The sequence below is a fragment of the Pristis pectinata genome, chromosome 22 (assembly GCF_009764475.1).
Source record: "Pristis pectinata isolate sPriPec2 chromosome 22, sPriPec2.1.pri, whole genome shotgun sequence".
NCBI lineage: Eukaryota > Metazoa > Chordata > Chondrichthyes > Rhinopristiformes > Pristidae > Pristis > Pristis pectinata.
Genome location: NC_067426.1, coordinates 35,967,139 through 35,989,511, shown reverse-complemented (window position 1 = coordinate 35,989,511; position 22,373 = coordinate 35,967,139).

Here is a 22,373-nt window from a genome sequence, read left to right as displayed (position 1 = left end):
CCGTAAGTCTTTGCAGATAATTGCGAGTACAGCTGGAAAGATCATTGGAGTACCCCTGACCTCCATCCTGGATATCTACAACACACGATGCACACTCAAGGTCTGCAGAATTATAGATGACCCTTCTCATCCCTCCCACAACCCATTTGTCCCACTGCCGTCTGGCAAGTGGTAATGCAGCATCCAGGCCAGAACTACTAGATTGTACAACAGCTTATTGCCCCAGTCTGTCAGGCTCCTGAATACCTTGGAGACAGTTTCAGACAAATACCACGTCAAAAGCCCTGGTCTGCACAACGGTGTTTAAGAACTTTGGCTGCTGCTGAACATGTTTATACATTTAGTGCAACACACTGAGTTCTGTATTTTCTTCGTCCAGCTCGGTTTTGCACTAAAGCTGCACTAATTTTGTATTCTGTATACACCATTTTTTGCATTATTTGAACTTGCAAATTTTTTTTGAGTTTATTGTATGCCCTCTGTTCTACGTATGTCCTCTGTTGTGTGAGTCTGGGGGAAACGACATTTTGTTCCTCCAAGTGCTTCAGAGATCCAGACTTTCACTGTGGTACCCTTACACCTGCCCCTCAGTAAATTCTGGTCCTGGCACAATCTCAACTCTTCTTCCACCTCCTTAGTGCCTACTTCATTGGTAAGGAATCCTCACCACCCCCTCCCCTCCGACCCTTTCTCCTGTCTCCAGCGCTCCCCTTCCATTTAACTTCCCTTTCTGGTCTTTACCCCTCTCTTGATCTCATTCCCATCGCTGATGTGACTTCTCCACTACCCTTCCCTAGTCCAACTTCACCCTGATGTCCTGCACTCTGCTCACATCAGACCAATCCCAACCTGGCAGACAAGGGGGTTGCCTTTGTAGTCCGGTGTACTGACCTCTATCTTCTAGAGACTAAGTGCCAGCTTCTGTCACCTCCCTTGCAATATGACCCCACAAGCAAACACCAGGCCACCATTTCCCAGACCGTTATAGATCTCATCACATCAAGAGTGGTTGTTGAAGGGTTGTATTCTGAGTGGAGGTCGGTGACCAGTGGTGTACCTCAGGGATCGGTACTGGGACCCTTACACCTTGTGATTTTTATAAACGACCTGGATGAGGAAGTGGAGGGGTGGGTTAGTAAGTTTGTGGATGACACCAAGGTTGGGGGTGTTGTGGATAGTGTGGAGGGCTGTCAGAGGTTACAGAGGGACATAGATAGGATGCAGAGTTGGGCTGAGAAGTGGCAGATGCAGTTCAACCCAGATAAGTGTGAAGTGGTTCATTTTGGTAGGTCGAATATGTTGGCGGAATATAGTCTTAATGGTAGGACTCTTGGCAGTGTGGAGGATCAGAGGGATCTTGGGGTCCGAATCCATAGGACGCTCAAAGCGGATGCGCAGGTTGACTCTGTGGTTAAGAAGGCATATGGTGTATTGTCCTACATCAATCGGGGAATTGAATTTAGGAGCCGTGAGGTATTGTTGCAGCAATATAGGCCCCTGGTCAGACCCCACTTGGAGTATTGTGCTCAGTTCTGGTCGCCTCACTGCAGGAAAGAGGTGGAAGCCATAGAGAGGGTGCAGAGGAGATTTACAAGGATGCTGCCTGGAATGCGGAGCATGCCTTATGAAAGCAGGTTGAGGGAACTTGGCCTTTTCTCCTTGGAGAGACGGAGGGTGAGGGGGGACCTGATAGAGGTGTATAAGATGATGAGAGGTATTGATAGTCAGAGGCTTTTCCCCAGGGCTGAATTGGTGGCCACAAGAGGACATAGGTTTAAGGTGCTGGGGAGTAGGTATAGAGGAGATGTCAGGTGTAAGTTTTTTACTCAGAGAGTGGTGAGTGTGTGGAATGGGCTGCCGGAAACGGTGGTGGAGGCGGATACAATAGGGTCTTTCAAGAGACTGTTAGATAGGTACATGGAGCTGAGTAAAATAGAGGGCTATGGGTAAGCCTAGTAATTTCTAGGGTAGGGACATGTTCGGCACAGCTTTGTGGGCTGAAGGGCCTGAATTGTGCTGTAATTTTTCTATGTTCTATGTTCTATTTTCTAAGACATCTCCCCACCACATGTTCCAACCTTATAGTGCCCCATCCCTGCACTGCCTGCTTTTATCTCTTATCTAAGATCCACAAACAGGACTTCCCTGGTTGGCCCATTGTTTCTGCCTGCCCTTGCCCCACTGAACTAATTTCCCAGTCCTGATGAAGGGTCTCAGCCCGAAAAGTCGACTGCTTATTTCCCTCCATAGATGCTGCCTAATCTGCTGATTTCCTTCAGCACTTTGTATGTCTTGAACTAATTTCTTCATACCTGGAGTCCTTCGTGACTCCTCTTGTCCAATCTCATTCCACTTACATCTCGAACACCTCTCATGCCCTCCACCATTTTGATAACTTCAAATTCTCTTGTCCCAACCATCTCACCTTTACCATGGAGGTCCAGTCTCAATACATGTCCATTCCTCATCAGAAAGGTCTTAAGTCCCTCCGTTTCTTTGTCCTTACCCTTATCAACTTCTCTTTTTACTTCTCCCACTTTCAAGGGGCAGCCATGGGCACTCGCATGGGCAGAGCTATGCCCATCTTTTAGTTGGTTATATGGACCAGTCCTTGTTCCAAGCCTATTGTGGCATTACCCCTTTCCCCTCCACCCTAGCTCTTTCCCCGCTACATCAATGATTGCATCGGTGCTGTCCCCTGCACTTGGGCTGAACTCCTCAATTTTATCACTTTCACCACCAACTTCCATCTTTCCCTCTGCAGACCCATCGACTTCCACAGCCACACATCTTTTTCATAATTTCTCCATTTCCACCACACCTGTTCTCAAGATGAGGCCTCCTGCTCCAGAGCTTCTGAAATGTCGTCCTTCTTCTGGCACAGTTGATGGAGCCCTCACATGTACTTCTTCCATTTCCCACAGGTATGATCTGATTTCCCTTCCCCTCCACCGACCCCACCAGGCAGAAAAGCAACAGAGTTCACTTGGTCCTCACCTTTCACCCCACCAGCGTCCACATCCAATGCATCACCTGCCATTTCTGCTAGCTTCAACATGACCCCTCACTAGTCACACCTTCCCCTCCCCCACCTTTCTGCTTTCCGCAGGGATCACTCTCTTTGGAACTCCTTGGTCTGCCCATCCCTCCCCACCCACCCCTCCATGACTCCTGGCACTTCCTCCTACAACCATAGAAGTGGTGTAACCAATGGTGTAACACCTGTCCCCATCTGTTCACCATCATCCAGGGACCTAAGCAGACCTTCCAGGTAAGGTAGAGGTTTAACTACACTTCTTCCAACCTGGTCTACTGCATTTGGTGCTCACGATGTAGCCTACATTGGTGAAACCAAGTGTAAACCAGACAACTGTTTTGCAGAGCCTCTGCACTCTGTCAGAAATGGCCATCTCAAGCTTCCAGTTGCATGTCATTTTCACTGTCTTTTCCATTCCCACATTGACCTTTCTATCCTCGGTCTTCTCCATTGCTATGGAGAGGCCAAATACAAATTGTAAGAACCAAAAAAAACAACCAAATGTCATGAATATTGTATTTTCCAATTTCTGGTAACCCACACACACATGCATCTCTCCAACTAATTTTCTTCTCCCTTTGTTCATAACTCCCATCCCTGCTCCCCACTTGGTTCCATCTGTCCATCACCCCCTCCACATGTGGTTAAGTGTTATCTATATTTGTCTCGCCACCACTGGTTCTCAAACTATTGAGTACTTCCTGCACTTTCTCCTTTTAGTTAAGAACAGCGGACTTCCTTCCCTGCAAGATATTGGCAAATCTGTTAGTTTCATGGTTACTATTACTGATCCATACTCTTTATTCCAATTGATTTAATTAACTAAAAGTAACTTTCCAGTTGCCATGGTGCCCAATCATTAGTCTAACCTCTGGATTACTAGTCTAGCAATATGACCACTATCCTACTGCTCCTTCCTAGGAACATGTAAAATATGCCTGATACTACTTTGAAGAAAGACAGAGATATTCTGTCAGTGTCATAACAAACACTTGTAAAGATTTTCTGGTAATTTGCCTCATTATATTTCAAAAGTAGTTAATTGGCTATGAAGTGCTGTGCAATATTCTGTTGAGGGGAAAGCACAATATAATTAAAAACAGACATTGGGCAAAAGCCAGCTGGATTACTAAACCAGTCCAATACAGAAATGTTGCCGCAAAACGATCTGATTCCTAATCCCACTCGCCATTATGTGTGTACAGTCTATAATCTTAATGGAAGTCTGGGGCCTAGGACTTTGTAATGAGATTATGCCATTAGAGTTATATAGTGCTAGTCCTATTATAGAGATATCATTCCAGGGCACTTCTGCCCCAAAGTGACACATACAGTTGAAGCACTGGTTCCTGTTGGGAACTATCTTTTCAAGAGAGATCAACAGCAAAGTTAACGCTTGGCGTATCATTTTTTTGAAGGTCTGGAATTCACAATTCCACTACAGATGATGTGTAGTCCATGGCAGGACATGGTTCCCTTACAGCTTGCACCAAGCTAGTGACCCCACAAATTCATAAGATATAGGAGCAGAATTAGGCCATTCAGTCCATCAAATCTGCTCTCCCCCTCATCCTTCTGAACTCCAAGCCATCAAACACTCAGCTCCTGCTCTTTACCCTGTGTGTTTTCACAAGAAACTTTGCAGTCTTCAGTCTATTTAGGGGAAATAAAATCAGTGAAGTCCCTCTCTAACTCACACAGGTGATCAGAAGGAGTACAAGGGAACAATAATGATAACAAGGCATTCACTTCTGTACACTATGTGTTCTGTTACAGATAAAACTTTGTGTGGCTCCTCTTTTAATGATTGGAGTGAATCCACATTTTATTGAATTGAATGGAAACTCCCTCGAAAGGTTAAAAAAAACAGTTCTATGTGTACAGAGCTTAAAGGCATATCCTAGTTCTTCCTAACAATTCAATTTGTCCATCCACAAAGATATTGTCTGGTCTGTTTCAGCAGTGAATGGTGAGCTGTAACAAGGAGGAGGAGCGCAGGCGATTTAAAAAGGGACCATTAAGTCACAGCCCTCAGAAGTGAGTGAAAGGACTCTAACAATCTACCTTGTTATGACCTTGTACCTTATTGTCTACCTGCAATGCAGTTCCCTGTAGCTGTGACATTTTACTCTGTACTCTGTTATTGTTCTTACCCTGTACTTCAATACACTGTGTAATGAATTGATCTGTATGAATGGTACGCAAGACAAGTTTTTCACTGTACCTCAGTACAAGTGACAATAATAAACCAATACCAATAGAAATCAGCCTCTAGCCAAGCAGCCAGTAGGAGCTGCTGTGCATTTAGGAGTGGCTATTTTTAGGAGTGGCTATATGTGAGGTCCAAGTGCTGTGTTTGAAGAATAAGGACTGAGGCTTTGGCTGTGAGGCTTCTGTGAAGAGGTTGAGCAGAGGTAAAGGTCAGAATAGATATGGTTGCTTAACCTTATTATTCATACTTACTGTAGGGGAGCTGGCAGTTAGAGCAGTGGTATGTGCCTCCTGCAGGATGTGGGATATCAGGGAAACTTCCAGCATCCCTGATGACTACACCTGTAGGAAGTGTGCCCAGCTGCAGCACCTGGCTGACTGCGGTTAAGGAACTGGAGCTGAGAGCATCATAGATAAGAGTTTTAGTGAGGTAGTCACATCTAAAGTACAGGCTGTAGGTAGTTGGGTGACCACCAGGAACGATAAAGGGAATATGCAGACAGTGCCAGGTTCCCCTGTGGCCATTCCCCTCAGCAATAGGTATACTGCCTCTTTGGATACTGTTCAGGGGGATGACATTTCAGAGGACAGCAGCAGCCAGGTCTGTGGCACTGTGACTGGCTCTGAGGCTCAACAGGGAAAGGTGCAGTAAGACAGAGCAATAGTGACAGGAGAATCACTAGTTAGGAGGACAAACAGGAGATTTTGTGGCCGCAGATGAGATGCCAAGATGATGTGTCACCTCCTGGGTGTAAGGGTCATGGATGTCTCTGAGCAGTTGGAGAACATTCTCAAGGGGTGGGTGAGCAGCCAGACATCATTGTGCATATTGGTACAAATGGCATCGGAAGAAAAAGGGATGAGGTCCTGTGGAGTGAATATGGGGAATTAGGAAAAAGGTTAAAAAGCAGGACCTCAAGGGTAGTGATCTCTGGATTACTCACAGTGACACATGGTAGTGAGGGCAGAGATAGAGCAATAGGCCAGATGAATACATGGTGCAAGTGGCAGGGATTCAGGTTCTTGCAGGATTTCTTCTGGGGCAGAGGAGATCTGTGCAAGAGGGACGGGTTGCACCTGAACTGGAGGAAGACCAATATTCTGTGAGGGAGATTTGCTAGTACCATTTTTGAGAGTTTAAACTAGATTGGCAGGGGGGTGGGTACCTGAACATTAGTGAGGTGGACGAGGAATCGGAGAGAAATACTGCAGTTAATGAGAGCAGTCTTAGTGGACAGGATAGTCAGGAGCACAGCAAAGAGCATTGGTTTAAACTGCATTTATTTCAATGCAAGAGGCTTAACTGTTAAGGTGGATGAACTCAGGTCATGGATTGGCTCTGAGGACTGGGATATTATTGCCTTAACAGAAAAATGAGTAAAGGGCAGGACTGGCAGCTCAGTGTTCCAAGATACAGATGCTTACAGGCATGACAGAGGTAGAGGTAAGATAGGAGAGGGTGTTGCCTTTTTGATGAGAGAGGACATAACAGTAATGCTTAGGTAGGATATCCTTGGGGGAATCATCCAGTGAGGTTATATGGGTAGAACTGAGAAACAAGAAGGGTGTGATCACTTTGATGGGACTGTATTATAAAGGTCCCCGAATACTCAGCAGGAATTAGAGGAGCAAATGTGCAGGGAAATCCCAGATAGTCATAAGAATGACTGGGGAGTATTAATGGGAGATTTCAACTTCCCTAATAATAACTGGGCCACTCATAGTGCAAGTGGCTTGGATGGGGTGGAATGTGTTAGATGTGTCTAAGAAAGTTTCCTTAATCAATATATAGAGAAAGCTACTAGGGTGCAACACTGGACCTCCTCTTAATGAATGCACAAGGGCAAGTAAGTGAAGTGTCAGTCAGGAAGGACTTTGGGACCTGTGACCATAATTCTTTTTGTTTTTAAATAGTTATGAAGATAGGACTGGTCCACAGGTTAAGGTACTAAACTGGGGCAGGACCAATTTTAGAGTCATTAGACAGGATCTTTTAGAGGCCAATTAGGCTGAAACTGTTTGCAGGTAAAGGGACAACCGGGCAAGTGGGAGGCTTCAAAAGTGCAATATCAGGAAGTCCAGGAGCAGCATGTTCCTTTTAGGGTGAAGGACAAGGCTGGCAAGTTTAGGGAACCCTGGTTAATGAGAGATATTGATGCTCTGGTCAGGAAAAAGGAGACATACATCAGGTTTAGTCAAATGGGAACAAGTGAATCCCTTGATTTGTATAAGTGTAGGAGTACCCTTAAGAGGGAAATCAGGAGGACAGAAAGAGGACATGGGATGGATCTGGCAGGCAAGGGTCCTGAAAATCCCAAGAGATTTTACAGATATATCAAGAGTAAAAGGATAGCTAGGAGAGAATAGATCTCCTTAAAGATCAGCATGGCTGGCTATCTGTGTAGCCACAGAAGATGGGTGAGATTTTTTAATGAGTATTTCTCATCAGTTTTTACTGTGGAGAAGATCATGGATGCTAAGGAACTGAGGCAAATGATTTGTGATGTCTTAGACCACGTATGAATTACCAAGGAGGAGGTATTCAAGGCCTTAAAGCATATTAAGGTGGATAAATCGCCAAGGCCTGACCTTCGGACCTTGTAGGAAGATAGGGAAGAAACTGCAAATATCTCCACAGAGGGACTTGAAGAGATATTTGCTTCATCTGTAGCAACAGGTGAAGTTCCAGAAGACTGGAGGGTTGCTAATAGTGTACTGTTATTTAAGAAAGGCAGCAAAGACAAGCCAGGGAACAACAGGCCGGTGAGTGTGACATCAGTGATGGGTAAGTTACTGGAGGGGATTCTGAGGGAGAGGAGCTACCAGCATGTGGATAGACAAGGTCTGATTAGGTATAGTCAGCATAGCTTTGTGTGTGGGAAATTGTATCTGACAAATCTGTTAAGAGTTTTTTGAAGAGGTAACAGGAGGACAAATGAGTGCAGAGTGTTGGACGTAGTCTATATGGCCTTTGAAAAGGTCCTGCATAGTAGGCTAGTCTATAAGGTTAGATTGCAAGGAATCCAGGGTAAGCTAGCTAACTGGATTCATAACTGGCTCGATGGTAGGAAACAGAGGGTGATGGTGGAAGGTAATTTCTCAGATTGGAGACCACAGGGACCAGCACCGGGACCTCTGTTGTTCATTATTTATATTAAAGATTTGGATGAGAATGTACAAGGCATGGTTCGTAAGTTTGTGGAGGAAAATAAAATAGGTGGTATCATAGACAGTGAAGAAAGTTATCAAAAATTACAGGGGGCTGTTAATCAGCCAGGTCAGTGCACCAAGGATTGGCAAATGGCTTTTGATCCAGATAAGTGTGAGGTGTTGCATTTTGGGAAGTCAAATCAGGGTAGGATTTATACAGAGAATGGTAGTGCCCTGGGGAGTGTTGTGGAACAGACAGACCAAGGAGTACAGGTAGGTATTTCACTAAAAGTAGTGTCACAGGTAGACAGTATGGTGAAGAAGGCATTTGGCACACTGATCTTCATCACTCAAGGCACTGAGTATGAGTTGGGACGTTATATTGCAATTGTACAAAATGTTGTTGAGGCCGCACATGGGAGTATTATGTACAGTCCTGGTCACCCTGTAATAGAAAAGACGTCATTAAGTTGGAAAGATTGCAAAGAGAATTTACGAGAATGTTGCCAGGACTCAAGGGCCTGAGTTATAGGGAGATGCAAGGACTTTATTCCTTGGAATGTAGGAGACTGAGGGGTGAGCTTAAAGAGGTGTATAAAATTGTGCAGGGTATCGATAGGATGCACATCATCTTTTTCCCAGGAAAAGGGAACCAAAAACTAGAGGCCATAAGTTTAAGGTATGAGGGGAAAGATTTAAAAGAGACCTGAGGGGCAACTTCTTCACACAGAGAGTGGTACGTACATAGAATGAGCTGCCAGAGGAAGTAGTTGAGGCAGACACAATAATTACATTTAAGGACATTTTGATAAGTGTATGGATAGGGAAGGTTCAGAGGGATATGACCCAAACGCAAGCAAATGGGACTAGCTTAGGTGGGCACCTTGGTCGGCATGGATGAGTTGGGCCGAAGGGCATGTTCCTGCGTTGTATCACTCTATGAGTAATACCTTCATTACTTGAAAGAACTCAATCAAATATCACCAAAACTCTACACTTCTTAAATAAAAAGAGCCAACTTGTAACACCTACATTGGTAATTAATGCAAATGAAAGATATCACAGATGCTGGGAATCAGAAACAGAACTAGAAAATGCTAGAACTATTCAGCAGGTCAAGCTGCATCTGTGGAAAGACAGAATTAAACAAATCAGATTGCCTTTCATTAGAATGTGAGGAAAATTAAAGATGCTGCCTGGAATGTGGAGCATGCCTTATGAAAGCAGGCTGAGGGAACTCGGCCTTTTCTCCTTGGGGAGACGGAGGATGAGGGGGGACCTGATAGAGGTGTATAAGATAATGAGAGGTATTGATAGGGTAGATAGTCAGAGGCTTTTCCCCAGGGCTGAAATGGTGGCCACAAGAGGACAAAGGTTTAAGGTGCTGGGGAGTAGATATAAAGGAGATGTCAGGGGTAAGTATTTTACTCAGAGAGTGGTGAGTGCATGGAATGGGCTGCTGGAAACGATGGTGGAGGCTGATACGATAGTGTCTTTCAAGAGACTGTTGGATAGGTACATGGAGCTGAGTAAAATAGAGGTCTATGGGTAAGCCTAGTAATTTCTAGGGTAGGAACATGTTTGGCACAGCTTTGTGGGCCAAAGGGCCTGAATTGTGCTGTAATTGTTCTATGTTCTGTGTTCTATAAATATGTTTAAAGGTGAGATTATATGCTGAGAGAGAACAATGGTGCCAGGCAAAAGAATAAGCAAAGAATCAAAAGGTAGGTCCAGATGTGGAATAAATGGGAGATGCAGAATCTTTCTTGATTGTCTCTGAGATTGGGGAAAGAGGGTGGAGAGTAGAAGAGGAGGAACTGAAATGATAACTTAAAGTACATCCTTTTTTTTACTTGTCTACTCTGGAAGAAGATGACGTTTATTTTCCAGTGTAATATTGGCACCTTGACAAATGGACAGTATCCATGGTCACTTACATACATTCATCCTGTATTGCATGTGAAAGATACTATCCATAAACTTAAAAAACTGTAATAATACTCAGCAGTTCAGGTAGTATCTGCGGAGAGAAAGCAAAGAGTTAGAGATTTACAGTGGCAGAGAAAGGTAACAAGATGAATGTAGAGTAGTGGAAAGAAAGAAAATAAGAGGTTAGAATTACTGTAAATTACAAAATAAACATAGTGCAAAAAAAAGAATGACAAAGTAATGTTCATGGGTTCATGGATTGTTCACAAATCTGACGACAGAGGAGAAGAAGCTGTTCCTAAATCATTGAGTGTGGGTCTTCATGCTCCTGTACCTCCTCCTCGATGGTAGTAACAAGAAGAGGGCATGTCCCAGATGTTGAGGGTCCTTAGCGATGGATGCCACCTTCTTGTGGCACTGTATTTTGAAGATATCCCCAATGGTGGGGAGGGTTGTGCCCGTGATGGAGCTGGCTGAGTCTACAACCCTCTGTTGCCTCTTGCAATTCTGTGCATTGGAGCCTCCATACCAGGCGGTGATGCAATCAGTCAGAATGCTCTCCACCATACATCTATAGAAATTTGCAAAAGTCTTTGGTGACATAGCAAGTCTTCTCAAACACCTAACAAAGTAGAGCCACTGGTGTGCCTTCTTTGTGATTACATGGATGTCTTGAGCCCAGGATAGATCCTCTGAGATGTTGACACCCAGGAACTTGAAGCTGCTCACCCTTTCCACTGCTGACCCCTCAATGAGGACTGGTGTGTGTTCTCCTGACTTCCCCTTCCTGAAGTCCATAATCGATTCCTTGGTCTTGCTGACACTGAGTGCGAGGTTGTTGTGACACCACTCAACCAGCCGATGTATCTCACTCCTGTACGCCTCCTCATCACCATCTGAGATTTAACCTATGTGAGTTTATAGATGGCATTTGAGCAGTGCTTAGCCATACAGTCATGAGTGTAGAGAGAGCGTAGAGAGTGCAGTGGGCTAAGCACGCGTCCTTGCGGTGCGCCTGTGTTGCTTGTCAGGTCTGTGACAATGTGCAAGTCAGGAGTGATTATATTATGAAAAGAATGGTGGTTCAGGTAAATAAACAAAAGATTGGTCCTTAGGAAATAGCAACAGATCAACATTATATATTACGAACATATGTTATCAGAAAATAATAAGAGCAATGTTAGAAACTAGTATTAAAGACATTATAGTAGAGTACTTAGAAAAAATCAAGGTAATCAGATAAAGTTAACATGGTTTTATAATAGGTAAATAATTTTTGACCAATTTATTAGTTTTCTTTGAAGTAGTAACATGCACTGTGGATCAAGGGGAACCAGTGGATGGCCTATACTTAGATTTCCAGAAGGCATTTGATAAAATGCTGCATTAAAAATTATTGCAGAAAATAAAAGCTCATGGGGTAGATAGTAACATGTCAGTATGGAGATAAGATTAGATAGCTTAACAAGAAACGAAGAATAGGCACAAATGGATCTTTTTTCTAGTTGGCAAGATGTAATGAGCGGTGTGCCACCTGGATCGGTGTTGGGACCTTAACATTTTACAATTGACATGGTTGGCTGGATGAAGGCATTGAAGGTACAGGCTGTGTTGATGGCACAAAGGTAGGGAAGAAAGTCACTTGTGAAGGGGACATGGGGAGGCTGCAAAGGCAATGGATATGTTAAGAGAGTGGGCAAAGATCTGGCAAATGGAGTGTCCATTTTGACATGAAAAATGAAAAAAAAAGCATATAATTGAATTAATTGAAAGATGTAAGATCCTTAGGGGTCTTAAACAATGTGGATGTGGAGAGTATGTTTCCTCTTGAGGGAGAATCTAGTACAAGGAATTATTGTCTTTGAATATTTTTAATTAGAGACAGGTAAGTAATAAGCAAGGGAATGAAAGAGGCAGGTAGAAGGCAATGCAGAGTTGAGATTACAATCAGATTAGTTGTGATTTTATTAAATGGTGGAGAGGGTTTGAAGGGTTAAGTGATCTTCTCTAGCTCCTAATTTGTATCTTATGTGTTTGTAAGTTTCTGTTGATTATGATCTGAAATGACCATTACCATTTTGATATATTGGCCTAGTGTTGAAATGGAAGGGCAATACCTATGTCAATCTTCGAGCACTAATCTACTTCAAACAAGTGGTATTGAATGGAGCAGCACAGTGACACAGCTAATAGAGCTGCTGCTTCACAGCTCCAGTGACCTGGGTTCAATCCTATCTGTGCAAAGTTTGCACATTCTCTCTGTGACTGCATGGGTTTCCTTCTACAGCTCCAATTTCCTCCCCCATCCTAAGGGCTAATTTGCCAGCCCTTAGTATGGAGGTGAGTGATAGAATTGGGGGTGGGGGGGGGGTGGGTGGAGGGACAGGGCAGTTGATGGAGAATATAGATTGGGGTAGGATTAGTGTATAAACGGATGCTTAATGGTCAGCAGGAGTCAATGGACTGAAGAGGCTGTTTCCATGCTGTATCCCTCTCATACTTTCGATGACAAAACATCATCTTGACATAGGAAATAAATTGCTTCTTGAAACAATCTGGTAATTAACTTTAAATTTAAATTTTTAAATTAAATTTAAATTTTTTTAAAATTTTATTTACAGCGTGGTAACAGGCCCTTCTGGCCCAACGAGTCAGCACCGCCCATTTTAAACCCAAATTAACCTACCCGTACGTCTTTGGAATGTGGGAGGAAACTGGAGCACCTGGAGGAAACCCACGCAGGCACGGGAGAACGTACAAACTCCTTACAGACAGTGACGGGAATCGAACCCCGATCACTGGCGCAGTAATAGCATCGCGCTAACCGCTATGCCACTGTAACCACTGTAGCACAATTTTGAAATTTTAGTTATTATTTGCCAAATTGATCTAATATTAAATGGAACTGATGTTGTCTATGATCATCTTGTGGCAGTGGTACGATGTAGTAAGAAGGTAACAGTTCAGTGTTATTACGTCCTGCTGACTTAACCTCTAGGGGAAAAAGAAATTCTCCTAAAGGGTCTTTGGATTATATAATCTAGAGCTTTAGACCTGCTGTCATTTCTGATTGTGTTCCATTTTTCTTACTTCAGCTTCTCTGCAGCCTTTGACAGAGTTTACCACACCATCCTTACCTAACATCAGATATAGATATCCTTATCTAAAATCAGATATGATTCTATTCTTTTACCTATCCAGATAAAGCCAAAGCACATCCAGCAATGGTTTATCTTCCTATCCGTACATGGTTACTACTGAAGTCTCCTAAGGTTTTATCTTTAATCTATTCTCTCTTTCATCTGCATGTATCCTGTGGTATATCATTCACAGCTACGAGGCCAACATCAATATGTATGCTGGTAATACTGAATTGGATTTCTCCAATACCTTCCTGTCCCCTTTAAATGCTTACATGATTTCAAGGACACCTGGTTATTGATAAACCACAATAACCTCTTACTTGGAAAATCAATGTCACTAATTCCATCCCCCAGTGCAACGACTATTACATCAGAATGAATCAGACGATTCACTATCACAATTAATCCTGCACTGAACTTCCATCCACAATGCCTGGATTACAAAGGGAGCCTACTTCTTCCCCTAAACACAATTCAACTTTCCTCTTACTTCATGCCATCTGCTGCTGAATTTCATATCCATTTTTCTTATCCAGATCCCAAAGAGCGAGAAAATTCCGGACCTCTGTTGGCTAACCTCCTATCCTTCTGTTATGTGAAATGGTTCTTTTCAGCCTTAAGGATCAAGGACTCTGGACACGAGCTTTGGATATCAAAACTAGTTTAATCACAAAGGCAAACGTGGGGACAGAATGCATGCGAACAGGCACACACTCACATACTGCAGGAAACCGCGAACGTGCGGGGGGGGCATCGCAACTAGGATAAGATACACTCACACACACACACTGATACACACAAGCACAATGACAATGTACAGCTTCAAATTTTAATACTTCAATGCTTGACCCACACGAGCATTGGCTCTAAGACTGCCTGGAATCTGAGTGAAACACTCACAAACCACATGGTGATGCACCCTTACCAATGATCTCTGCAGCATTGTCTCACTACTCCTGGGGTCATCAAAGAGGAAAGGCTAGGGGATTGTAGCCCTTCTTATGGTGCTAGGAGGCTGGGTGGAGCCTCACTGAGTGACTTAAATGGGCCAATGGTGTGGGGGGGGTCAAAGACAAAGGTGCCTGCCACAGCCAATGGTCAAGCAGGTTCAGAGACAAAAAGTACTCTCACACCTGAGGGGTGGGTGGAACCACACCTTGATTGACAGTAGTATCACTTCCGATCAGAGGAGCAATGCTGTCATCCGGTCAGTGGGGGTCAGTGTCGTTACTGTCACGTGACAGCCATGTGCTGTCTCACTACATTCCACCCCTCGGAAGTTAGACGACATGTCACTCAAGGGAGGAGCTATCAGGGTACACAGAAACCATAATCAACAGAAGGAGGGCAATGGCCAGTGGGCGACAGTAGCCCAACATCCCCCAATGACCCAAACGGCCACTTGTTTCCCATAAGGTGTCATGCTGGAGGAGCTGGTCCAATGGTTCTGAGTTTTAGCCACCAAGTCCCCGAAGTAAGCAGCCAGGTTGGAGGGGTCGCTGGATTTATCAGAGATAAAGGTGCAGCACTCCTTTGTAATCACCGCACATGTACCACCATTCGCAGCGAGTGGACCATCCAGGGCCGTCTGATTCCACCAGGTTACCAGCCTGACTGCAGCCAGCTCCGCTGCCGTCATCGTTTCTCATGGGACAGTCTGGCCATGCAATACTGGGGGCAGGCTATCCTCTCGAGCCTTTCCACCTCCGCAATGGCCCTGCTGTCCCTGTACCTGCTGTTTTCTCCCCTGTTCATCGAGTGTGGATTCAGGGCACCGTCAAACACTGGAAGACAGCAACTGTACCAGCCCGTGGGGAGTCATGGGTAGGTACTGGAGCCGGAGATCCAGTGGGTCACATTCAGAGTTTAGGGAGCCCCAGCTTAGCGGCACCATCAGCAGTCATGGGGCACCTGGACACCAGTCTCGCTCAAACTCACAACGGCCAACTGAAAAGGTGGAACTGTACTCATCCTGGAGTCTACACCAGCATTCCTTTGGCGTGCTCAGTAACTGTGGAATGCTCTGAGGGTCGGGACTCGCGTCGAGGTCAAATTGTATGAAGGGAAATACCAGCTCCTGAAACACCCCACCCCATTCGGAATCTCTGGAAGGAATGTGCAGTGCTGGGGGAAATGATGAGGAACTACCATTCAGCCCCCCAGAACATGGATATAACGAGCCCAACAGGCGCAACAGGGAGACCGAACCGCGCAACACCAAGAGACCGAACCCGACAGACGCAACAGAGATAAAAGGAAAACTAATAAAAAAACAAGAGAATCCACGTAAACAGTCCATTCTGACAAGCATCCAAGGGAATCATCATCGCTGGCAAGGCTTCAATGGCATGTGCCGGAATTAAGGTGTAGATTCAACCGTTCCATATGCTCCACAGTTCCGTCTTTGGAGGTACTGGCGGATCTGTGGGTAATTTCAAGGGAAGGTTGAGCAGACATTTCGTCAATCATCGCAGTCAGCAGGAGGAGATGGAGGGGGGCAGAGCAGTGCCATTGTCCTGTGGGGGAGGGGGGGCAGAGCAGTGCCATCGTCCTGTAGCAGGGGAAACAAACTCATTCCCGGCGGGTCAGGTGATGGGTATGGAGACAGAACAGGTTAGTTTGACCCGGAATCGCGACCCAACGAGTGTCCCCAGGACCGCGCGCAACGACTTCTCTCTTCGGAGGGGGTCCAATGTAATGGGTGGCTGCCACCCCTAGGGGGATCTGAAGCGGGGGGACGGGGGACAGCCTTGTTCAAGTCCACTCTCATGCGCCGCGCCCCGTTCTTTTTGCGGACGGGCCAGACGGGGCTATTAAAAGGGGAGGCTGCATGCCTAATGACTCCCTCCTGCAGCAAGGCCTGAACGGTCTATATACTATCTTGATGTCCCCCAGGCACCCTATACTGCCGACTGCAGACGACCTTGGAGGGAGGGGGAACAACAACTGGTTCCCATTTGGCCGCCCTGAGCACGGGTGACTCCAAAAGTGAACTTGCCTCAGTTGGTGTGTAGGGACTGTCCTTTTAAGACATTCATCCCCAGTACACATTCAGGCAAATCTGCAATTAAGACAACTACAGTCCGAGGAGTGTAGCCATGTGGACCTTGACTTCCCTCGCGGGCAAAAGGGAACCCCCCCAAACCCCTCTATCTGCATCTGCGGCCCCTTCCATGCAGCAAGTTTACCCGGGATGATGGTGTGTTGGGCACCCGTGTCGATGAGTGCCATCCACCTCTGTACGTTCCCTTTTCCCCAGTGTATCGTTACAGGTATATGTGGCCTCAGGTCTCCCAGGCAGGAGAGGGCAGTGGAACAAATGTGCTGGGACCCCTGGCCTTCATCCTGTGGGATGGGGGTGGGGGTCTGCCACCCCACGGGTGAAGGTTCCTGCTGGCGGAGACGGGCTATTTCTTGTCTCAGCAGGTCCCGGAGCTGAGCCATGAGTGCAGGGGAGACTGTTTCAGGTGCAGGAGGGGCGGAGGCAATATCAGTATTTGCAGGGGCAGCCCACATGGTCTGGTGGTTGGGGGCGACCCCATGTCTAGCTTGGACCCAGAGAGGCTGTGGATCTTCCCGTGGCTGGGCTTCCCTGCACAGAGCTCTTTCCACCGCGCATGGAGAGCGGAGGTCGGGACCCTGTCTATGCTGGTGCGGTCCACCCCTGCGCGCAACAGTTCTAGGTATAGCTGCTTGCGTGTGGGACTGGGGGGTCATGTCCCCAGCCCTCGTCTCCACTCTGCAGACCTGGGTGGGCTTCCCCTGCTGCAAGAACTCCCATTCGAGGAGGGTAGGGTACCGGACCCTCACTGCGGTCACTACCCGATCCCACAGGGTAGTGTTGTTCCCAGTCCCTCCATGTGGCGCCTGCAGGGCATTGTTAATGCTCTGTTGTTCAGACAAGCTCCCTAGGGTGGTCGCTTCCTGGTGAGAGAGGCTCACATTGGGGGCCCCCTCATCCCACAGTCGGGGCAGCCATGTAGCCAGGTGCTCGCCGGGCCGCTGGCAGTACCGGTCTGCCAGCTGGGTCAGCTCCTTGATGGAGAAATCCCAGGTCTCAGTAGTCTCGGAGGGACCACGGGCACATCCCTCTGCAGGGGCCTCATCCTGACTCCCCTCCCCTCTGTGGTGGACCTGGGACTGCATGGTGACGGGTCGAGCATGCAGGGGTTCGGGTGGATGGGGGGAGGGCGGGAGCGAGGGAGCCCCTTCTCATCGAGCGCCCCCTCATCGTCTGTATCCATCCATATATCCCCATCCCTCAGCCATGCGTCCAGCCCGTCACCGTGCAGGACCAGGGCTTGGATTTTAAATGGATCTGGCTGCCAGCCAGCCCTGGGGGTGGCTTGTGCCTGCTGTGCCTGGATCAGCCAATAGGCGACCTCGGTACCCTGGACTTAGAGTTTATTGGCCCGGGTCTGAGTGTTTGAAATGCCTCCTGCAGTGTGCAACATCGTTGCCGGAGGGTCTCTATCTCTCTCTTTCCCTTTGTGAGTAGGCATCCTGCAACTGGCCAGTGATCTCGACCTGACGCCGTAGAAGGGATGCTAGGAGCCAGAGGGCAGCCCTTGGGCTCCCTTTGGCACTGGAGAACCCTGATTGCTGGAGGAGGGCCACCACATGTTGTCCCAGTTTCTCACCCCAAGGATCGAACTGCTCAGCCCAGTCCACGGGCTTACCGTGGTTTGCCAGCAGGCTAGCCAAGCTCCTGAATCCCTCACTCTTGTCTGTCCACCCCGGGATCCTCTCCTCTGTATCTGCGTTAGCCTTGTATCCCCAGCTCCAAAACATTCTCACCGCATTTGTGTCCAGCCAAAATCCTCAAGACCCTGCTCGCAGTGCCAAATGTTATGTGAAATGGTTCTTTTTGGCCTTAAGGATCAAGGACTCTGGACATGAGCTTTGGATATCAAAACTAGTTTAATCACAAAGGCAAACGCGGGGACAGAATGGATGGGAATACACACACACTCACATACACGCAGGAGACTGCGAACAAGCCAGGGGGCATCGCAACTAGGATAAGATACACACACACACACACACACAAGAACAATGTACAACTTCAGGATATAATACTTCAATGCTTGACCCACACTAGCATTGGCTCTAAGACTGTCTGGAATCTGAGTAAAGCACTCCCAAACCACATGGTGACGCACTCTTACCAGTGATCTCTGCAGCGTTGTCTCACTACTCCTGGGGTCATCAAAGAGGAAGGGCTAGGGGATTGCAGCCCTTTTTATGCTGCTGGGAGGCTGAGTGATTTAAATGGGCCAATGGTGTGGGGGTCAAAGACAAAGGTGGTCAAGCAAGTTCAGAGACAAAAGGTACCCTCACACCCAATGGTCAAGCAAGTTCAGAGACAGAAGGTACTCTCACACCTGAGGGATGGGTGGAGCCGCACCTTGATTGACAGTAGTATAACTTCCGATCGAGGAGCAATGTTGTCCTCCGACCAGCGGTGGTCAGTGTTGTTACTGTCACGTGACAACCATGTGGATTTCTCACAACACCTTCTTATTCCATACACTTCAGCTCTTGCAGCATGGTGCCACCCATATCCTATCATAAAGCCAGGTCCCATAAAGATGTTGGGGAATGGCTTTTGAAAGTCCTGAGTTACAACTTTCCTTGTGGTATTAAAGTGGCTTTGAAGCTTCACTGTGAAACATTCTCCAGTCTTAAAAATCCCCTGCACATTCTGTCCTCCGACAGTGCCCAGCTCTGTACCTCCCTTCCTTTGCTCAGATATTTGTATCTGTGTATTTTATTGTTTATACATAATCTTCCATGAACTTTTCATCAGTCTCCTCTTCACCCTAAAGTTCCTTTTTTAAAAGCCATCTTTTTGATTAAACATTTACTATTTTTTTCTTTCTTTGGCTCTGTGCCCATATCTCTCTGAATAAGCTTCAGCAAAGAGCTTTGAAACATTTTTCAATATTGAAGGTTATTACACATTTCTACCATATTGCAATCTCTTTTTATCCTACAAAGTACTAGAAAACTCTCAGCCACTTTTTTCCCTTTCCTTAAATTTCACTCTATTTATGCTTTGTAGGATGAAAAGTTTCCCTTCTGTTCTTGCTTTTTATATCTTTTACAAAAGAAGTACTTAAAAGGGCCATACATAAGGCCTCATCATCCTGCATCTGACATGCCAGCCCTCAGTCATCCTGGTACAGGTGATCCCCGTGTTACAGCTGTTCAGGTAACAGAAATTCAACTTTAGAGAATTCACAAATCACCACCCAAAAATCTGACATACAGAATAAAATTCACTTTCATGAAATTTATGTGAGGAAAAAGGAAATAAACACAAATTTAGCTTTTATCAACTCGCGATCCTTGATGCATACGCAGATGACATGGCTTTGTGCTATAGAAAAATCGCTATAGAGACCATTTTCTAGGAATGCAACCCCCACATACCTGTAGTATGAGGATCGCCTGGATTATATAAATGGTATTGTAGTGCATTAGTTTGATGTTAAAAGGAAAATAACTCAGCCCATGATAATCTTGAAAAGTTGGCCTAATTTGACAGAAAAGCATATCATAATGTTGGGACCACTGACATGTTAGTTTTAAATTAGATATGGAAAGGGACAGATCTGGTCCACAAGTTAGAATTCTAAACTGGAGCAAGGCAAATTTTGATGGTATTAGACAGGAAATTTCCAAAGGTACAGGCAGCTGGGAGCAAGTGCATGCCTGGAGGAGTAGAGGGGATGCAGGAATATACTTAGGAAGGAAATCAGAAGGGCAAAAAGGGGGCATAAGACAGCTTTGGCAGAGGAGAATCCAAAGAGATTTTATAAGTATATTAAGGGAAAAAGAGTAACTAGGGAGAGAATAAGAGTCCCTCAAAGACCAAATGGGCATCTTTGTGTGAGGCTGCAGGAGGTGGGAGAGGTGTTCAATGAATATTTCTCCTCTGTTTTTAATGTGGAGAAAAACATGAAGACTACAAAATCTGATATAATTAATAGGGGTGTCTTGGGGATAGTCCGCATTACAGTAGAGGAGGTGCTGGATGTCTTAAAACATATGATGGTAGATAAAACTCTGGGGCCTGATCAGGTATATCCAAGAACTCTGTGGGAAGCTAGAGAAGAAATTACGGGAGGCCTGGCTGGGACATACGGCTCATCATGAGCGACAGGTGAAATGCCAGAAGACTGGAGAGTGGTTAATATTGTGTCTTTATTTAAGAAGGGCTGCAAAGAAAAACCTGGGAACTATAGACCAGTAAGCTGAACATCTGTGGTAGGTAAGTTACTGGAGAGGATTCTGAGGGATAATATATACATGAATTTGGAAAGACAGGGGTTGATTAGGAATAGTCAGCATAGCCTTGTGCGTGGGAGATCAGGTCTTATGAATTTGATTGAGTTTTTTTGAAGTAACCAAGAAGGTCGATGAGGGCAGGGTGGTAGATGTAGTATATAAAGACTTTGGTAAGGCCTTTAATAAGGTTCCACGTGGTAGGCTGCTGTAGAAGGTTAGATTGCATAGGATCCAGGGAGAGCTGGTTAATTGGATACCCAATTGGCTTGATGGTAGAAAGCAGAGGGTGATGGTGGAAGTTTGTTTTTTGGGCTGAAAGCCCATGACTCGTGGTGTTCCCCAGGGATTGGTGCTAGGTCCATTGCTATTGGTCATCTATATCAACGACTTGGATGAAAATGTACAATGTAAGGTTACTAAGGTTGCAGATGACACTATAATAGGTGGTGTTGTAGGCAATGAAGATAGTTATAAGGAATTACAAAGTGATCTGGATCAGCTGTGTAAGTAGGCTGAGAGATGGCAAATGGAGGTTAATTCGGATAAGTGTGAGGTCTTGCATTTTGAGAAGACCAATGAGGGTAGGACTTTCACAGTGAATGGTACAGCCCTGGGGAGTGCTGTAGAACAGAGGGACCCAGGAGTACCACTGCATGGTTCCCTGAAAGTGTCATCACAGGTAGGCAGGGTGGTGAAGAAGGCTTTTGGCATGCTGGGCTTCATCAGTCAGGGTACAGAGTATAGAAGTTGGAATGTTATGCTGCAGTTGTACAAAATGTTGGTGGGGCCACATTTGGAATATTGTGTTCAGTTTTGGTCACCCTGCCACAGGAAACTTGCTAGTAAGCTGGAAACAGCGCACAGGAGATTTATGAGGATGTTGCCGGGAGAGACTGAATTATGGAGAAAGTTTGAGGAGGCTGAGACTTTATTCATTGTAGCGAAAGAGAATGAGGGGTGATCTTACAGAGGTGTATAAAATCATGAGGGGCATAGATAGGGTGAATGTGCACAATCTTTTTCCCAGGGTTGGGGAATCAAGAACTAGAGGGCATAGGTTTAAGGTGAGGTGGGGGGGGGGTAAAATTTAATAGGGACCTGAGGGGCAACTTTTTCACCTAGAGAGTGGCCAGTATATGGAATGAGCTGCCAGAGGAAGTGGTTGAGGCAGGTACATTAACAACATTTATATGGATAGGAAAGGTTTAGAGGGATATGGGCCAAACACGGGCAAATGGGACTGGAGTAGATGGGAATTTTGGTCAGCATGGACCAGTTGGGCCGAAGGGCCTGTTTGCATGCTGTATGACTCTGTGTAATGTTGATTCTAAGAGTGTAGTGAATAAACATTCTGATCTCACTAGTATCATGCAAAAAGGAAGTATTGTTTTTCATTGTTATATCAGGCAAAAAGGGGCTATGAAATGTCCTTGGCGAGCAGGATCAAGGAGAATCCCGAGGCATTTTATACTTGTATTAAGAAAAAGAGGATAACTATGGAAAGGGTAGGTCCACTCAAGGATGAAGGAGGGAATTTGTGCTTGGGGTCAGAGCAAGTGGCTGGGGTACTTTGTGTCGGTATTTACCGAGGAGAAGGATTTGGAGGATAG